At 29.6% G+C, this 5,808-nt stretch overlaps 1 long non-coding RNA gene across 2 annotated transcripts; it reads right to left on the reverse strand.

The window, feature by feature from the left end:
• Positions 1–3,785: 3,785 nt before the first annotated feature.
• Positions 3,786–4,983, reverse strand: LOC117180333. Of its 2 annotated transcripts, none has more exons than XR_004468033.1 (3): positions 4,615–4,983; positions 4,262–4,442; positions 3,786–4,082 (listed from the first exon to the last, which is right to left on the reverse strand). It is a non-coding gene; the product is annotated as an uncharacterized LOC117180333 (long non-coding RNA). The 2 variants fall into 2 exon arrangements; XR_004468032.1 differs by having other exon boundaries at positions 4,257–4,442.
• Positions 4,984–5,808: the final 825 nt, after the last annotated feature.

Genomic DNA, 5,808 nt, shown 5'->3' on the forward strand with positions numbered 1-5,808 from the left:
AGTTAAATTCAAAATTTAAGTAAAATTTAGTTGAATTTAAGTAAATTTCAGTTAAAATTGTAGATGTTGAATGGTGTTAAATGGTGTTAAATTTAAGTACAAAGTTCAATAAAAATGAAACTGTCGATAAATTTTAAATTTGATGGAATTGAATACAGATATACGTGGGTTGTTTCTTGGATTCAAAAATGGAGAGCATTCAAATAAGCTGGAGAAATAAAAAAAAATTCCTTATTTTTATAATAATTATTTAAATTCAACAAAAAAAAACTCAGGAAAGTAATTAGGACTCATAGTTCTAAAGTTTTTGGTTTGAAACTTTTCAGAAGTCGACAATGTCAAAATATAAAAGGAAGCGTTTAAACTTCAGCATAACTATTTTGCATGGAAATACTTTACTATCCCACAATTTTATTTCAAATTAGAAGTATGTTATCAATTAAATAATTATTCCATTCAAAATTATTCAGTTTCGAAAATAGGATTATAACTTCAAAGTCTTTGAAATTAAAAGGTTTCAAATGAGAGAAATTTGAAATGAAAACAATTAAAATTAAAGTGTAATTATTTTCTTTTAGAAGCGTAAGAATAAAATATTAATTATTAAAAGAAACTAGTTTATAAATTTAAAATTCAAAATTTCAGTATTTGTAAAATTTCGAATATTCTTCAAGTATAACCTGTCAATTCAAATTATTTAATTTTAAACGTTTTAAATGAAATCACTTATGGTTCGGCAATATATTTTTTCAGCATTTTTTCATGCAGAATTCTAAATGTTTGTATTTGGGTATTATCAGATTTTGGAGGTCATTAATTTAAGCCTAATCAAATTAGAAGGCTTACTTACAGTTGTCAATTTTACGATATTAAACCCTTATATTCAAAACCAAATTAAATTTCAGTGTTAAAATTTTTAATTGTGTAATATTTGATTCTTAAATTTAGAATTTGTTCAATGCTTTACATTTTTAATTTTACACTTTCAAAACTTTTTGTTTAATTTGAGTTATCGAGAAAAAATATTACATTTTAGTAGACACGACTTTTTTTTACGTAAAAAAATTAATTTAGGAAATACCCCGCGTGCCAAGGTGAACAATCCGTCGAGAGGGAAAAATGGATTAAGCCAAATCTGCTGTTTGCGTGAAGAAACTCACTATCTTCGTTTTGGCATGAGTCTTCTTTACGTATACGCTGCAACGCGAAAATGACTCTTACGTCAAACTTTAGGGAGTAACTTTTTTCTCCAAGACGGCAGAAATAATCACGGCTTATCACATTGAAAAAAATTATTTGATAACAAAATTTCGTCACTTATTTATTACATGAAGACATTTGTTTTTGTTTACAAGATTTAAGAAGTAAGAAACAAATCTTGATTGGAATATATTGATTTTTGAAGAACAAGAAGCTTTGAGCATTATAACGCTAGGCGTAAATAATTTTAACATATCTTCCTTTTTAATTTAATAAACGCAATATTAAAATGGAAGTTTTAATATTGTCAGAAATAAATATTCACTTTAACTTCAAGTACCTAGATGACAGTTTTGACTTGTCATGTTCATTGTAATTTTTACATTATGTCTAATTGTCTACAGTGTTATGAATTGCAGTTAGAAGAAAGTTGTGAATAATACAATAGAGCGGAATTAAACTTCGGTTTTCAATCAAGATCGCTGATAAGGAGTATACGATTTTTGAAAAAATAAGTCTGACAAAAAAGTGCCAGATCATGTAATTTTTGGTTCGATTCATAATTTTATTCAAATATGAAATTCCTCCCTAATTTATTTTTAATTATGCAAGAAATAAACATTGTTAATATCTTTTTCAAATAAAAAAGTGGGGTTTTTTGCATGATCGTTGTTATTTTTCTTAAAAAACCTTTTTTGTTAATGAGATAATTAATTTATAATGTATAAGCCTTTAAAATTTTATAAAAGTAACTGAAAGTTAATCAAATATTTAAATTATTAGATAATAAATTTATTTACGAACAAATTTAAAAAAAGCAAGTTTTTTATTAAAGGAAAGAATTTAAAATAATTATTTTAGCAAAATCAAAAATTTGTAATGGAATTAAATATTCAAACAGTTAAACAAGTAAATGCAAACAATAGCTTAATCGACCAGCTGGCAAGTATAGTTTCCTATACATGACCGGTGGAGAACATTTTCAAGTTTCAATTTATTTTTCTCAATAAATACAAAATAAAGAAATAAAGGAAGTAATTAAAGGAAGCTAAATAAAAAACTAACGAAATGAAATATATTTATTAAAAATAAAATAAAATAAAAACAGCATCAATTTTTTTTTTAAATATAGACTATTGAAGTACATAATAGTTCTGTGAATTTATAGCCTTGGTTTATATTATTTTTCATGGTTGCGGTTTAAAAATGTAATTAGCTCATATATTAAAACAACAAAAAGACGAAAATTATGGCAATTTTTATGTCAAGTCTTAGTATTAAATGATAATAAAAAAAAATTAGGCAAACTTACATTTTTTCTTAAAGCTAGATTTCTGGAGCAGGGAAAATGAAATTTTGTAAGATTGAGTTACTTCTTATTTCAATTTGAAAAAAATGGTTCATATTTATAACATAGCCTTAGCTAAACTGTAGAAGCAAGCCGTAATTTCCTTTGACTTTCGAAACTGCCTCTTACACTTTACAGCTGTTAAAAAACTCACATACCACTTAATTCACTAATATTTTAAAAATACCACATTTCAGAAGACATTTGTCTAGGTCTATAAGGAACTTTAGGAAAAATTTTTTTTTATAAGTTTTTATAAGGAATTTCCTTTTCAGAATTTTTATTTCTTCAACCACAAAAGAATAGTAAGGACATATTCAAGACCTTTTCTACTCAATTAAAATTATTTTTCCATTCACTTATAAATTAAAATTACATTATTACCATTTTGGATTTCAAATGCATTATAAATTGGCGCGACTGAATATATAGCTGCCTGTAGCGCCTCTGCAAACATGTGGCGGAACCAATGGTACATGTCGCGCCTCTACAAGTATGTGGCCGAACTAAAAGCAATATATATATGCAGGACCACAAACTTGCCTGCCGCGCTAACTACCGGTATATGGTGCAACTAATCTCATGCCGTATCTAGGACCTAATATCTTTGATAGGAGTGCGAAATATTCTCGATTGAGAAGCCATGATACCACAGGTGCCTCATCCGCTACACATACTTGAGGTATGAGTGGACTTCCTGGAGACAATTCCGATGGATAAGGAAGATTAAGCGAACCCGAGAAAAGTCTCCTGCCAAAGTTACTGTGCCGGAGAACTACACCGTCACTTTGCCTACCTTTTGCACCGACGTCTACGATTATGTATTTGTAACTTGCATCACAAAGTGCTAAAAGGTTAAGGCTATGCTGGTAATTGTAATTATAATTAGAAGAACCACTATTTGGTTGAGTCTGTAAAAATAATATGCATAACTTTATATACTTTGGTATATAAAGTAACTACCTTTTACACCGACGTCTACGATTATGTATTTGTAACTTGCATCACAAAGTGCTAAAAGGTTAAGGCTATGCTGGTAATTGTAATTATAATTAAAAGAACCACTATTTGGTTGAGCCTGTAAAAATAATATGTATAACTTTATATACTTTCGTGAAAAAAGAGAGTTTATTACGCAAACAAAATTATGTAATTCAATTCATTATTCAAGCCACTAAAACCATAAACGACGTTGCACTTTTGATTTGCAATTCTTCTATATGCATGAGCAATAGTGAATTTATTTTGTTTCGACGTTTGTTCTCCTTTTTATTTATTTATTTTAATTGAGGCATTACCTCTATAACAATTTGCTTTCCATCTAGAGCTCCCCAGCACTGAGGAAACTGCCATTTTCTGTAATAAATGTCGATCATTGTTTTCCAGTCGTTGGAATTGCTCGGTATTTTCAGCACAGTTAGTTGCAGTGTCTCCCATATGACTTTTAAAACTTTGGGAATGAAGCCATGAATTGTAGCCACAACAATGTGAAACTGACCTTGCAGAGGCACGAAACTCTCCGGTGGCAAGATACCTAGAAAATGAAAAGAGCTTTAAAGATATGCAATCTCATGAAGTTTTTTTGCCTGAGAAAAAAATACTTGTAAATATTAAACTTGTTAATTTCAAAATTTCTTCTTTTGTAAACAGAAATATATTTTAAACTAATTCATTCAAAGTGACTGGACAACAATTTTAGTATATTTACTATACATTAGTGTGGTCATCAGTTTCTGCGACAGAGTGACGACGTCGTGTCTTGTAGGAGCACTTATCAACTACGAACCCACTTGCAGAAGGAGGTTTTCGTATTCGACAACGGTCATTCGTATATATGCTCTAAACATATTCGTATCAACCACAACCATTTCCATGTGCAGATTACCATGAGCGCCTACAAAACATAAATACAAAAACAATGTTAAAAATATTATAAATGATAGTAGCTTCCTTACTCCTGTGTAATAAATGTATTATTATCATACATCTATTGATTAATGTGTATTAATATAATAGGTCTATTCCTGTACGAGGAAACAATAAAATCCTTTAAGTTGACATTTTACCTTGTTCTATTCGTCGTTTGCAAAGAGGGTGAACCGAAATCTTATTTCTGCACGCGTCTTCTTTGTCTCCGTCTTAGGAGCCACAGTGCCAATAATTCTTTGTCGGAACTTTCATCGGAGGAAGGAAAAACATCAGTTGCATCCATGACTTGTTTAATAAAATTCTGTACATAAATACAATAATAACATATTTAAGGTTACGCATAACGTTATCTATAATACAAGCAATGTCCGATCATACGTTACATGCAACTATTTATATTCTGAATAAGTTCATTAATAAGATCAACATTACTCACCTGCAAGATTTTTCATTAAATAGACAAGTATTTAATTTAAAAAGATCAAGCGCAATGTTTGACACTTGCAATTTGCGACTGTTTTAGGGTAATTTGCGAATTTATATTTGATTGCATTGGTATGCAAATTATTAATCCTTTTGCAGCCCCGCTTTCTTCGTTAAAAATTAATATATGTTAAATAAATCATGAATAAGAATATTAATAACACTAAAGTGCATTTCAGAATTAGAAATATTTACTTTAGCGCTTGAAGTACATTTGAAATTTCAAACTTCCCGCCAGTGGAAATTTTTTCACGAGAATTTCCGACCATGGAAAAACTAGGTGTGAATGGATATTTCGATCGTTTGGTCGTTCGTCAACAAATCGACGGAAGGTGTAAAAGAGTCTTCAAGTGGCTAGACCATGTATTGATTAGATCATGGTCTAGCCATTAGTATCCGGATTGGGACTCCGATGTGGTTCGATTTCTACAAGTTACTAAACTTGAATTCGACTAAAGTCGACAGTCCCTAGAATGGTACTCCGGGCGGATATGTATCCGTTTGAACTAAGGCGCAATTGAACTAAAGACCATTTCAACAATAACAGTTGAATAACGCTTAATATTTTTGGCCTGTCGAAAAAGAGAAGATAGATGGGAGTTACTTTAAATGGTTTAGTTAATTTCAATTCGTGGCGTTATGTGGCGCGGCGTGTGCAATCCTTGTTGATTAAATTTTAATCTTGTGATAGGCAGTGAAAATAGAAAATAAGGGAACTTGTTCTCATCAGTCATATTATTATTTTCGAAAATACTTAATTAATAGATTGTCAAGGGTATGTAACAATAAAAGTTTTAATAATGTAATTAGTTAATTTTAACAGTATTTGAAAATGGTGTAAAAATTTG

This window comes from Belonocnema kinseyi, chromosome 9 (genome assembly GCF_010883055.1).
Source record: "Belonocnema kinseyi isolate 2016_QV_RU_SX_M_011 chromosome 9, B_treatae_v1, whole genome shotgun sequence".
In the NCBI taxonomy this organism is placed as follows: Eukaryota; Metazoa; Arthropoda; class Insecta; order Hymenoptera; family Cynipidae; genus Belonocnema; species Belonocnema kinseyi.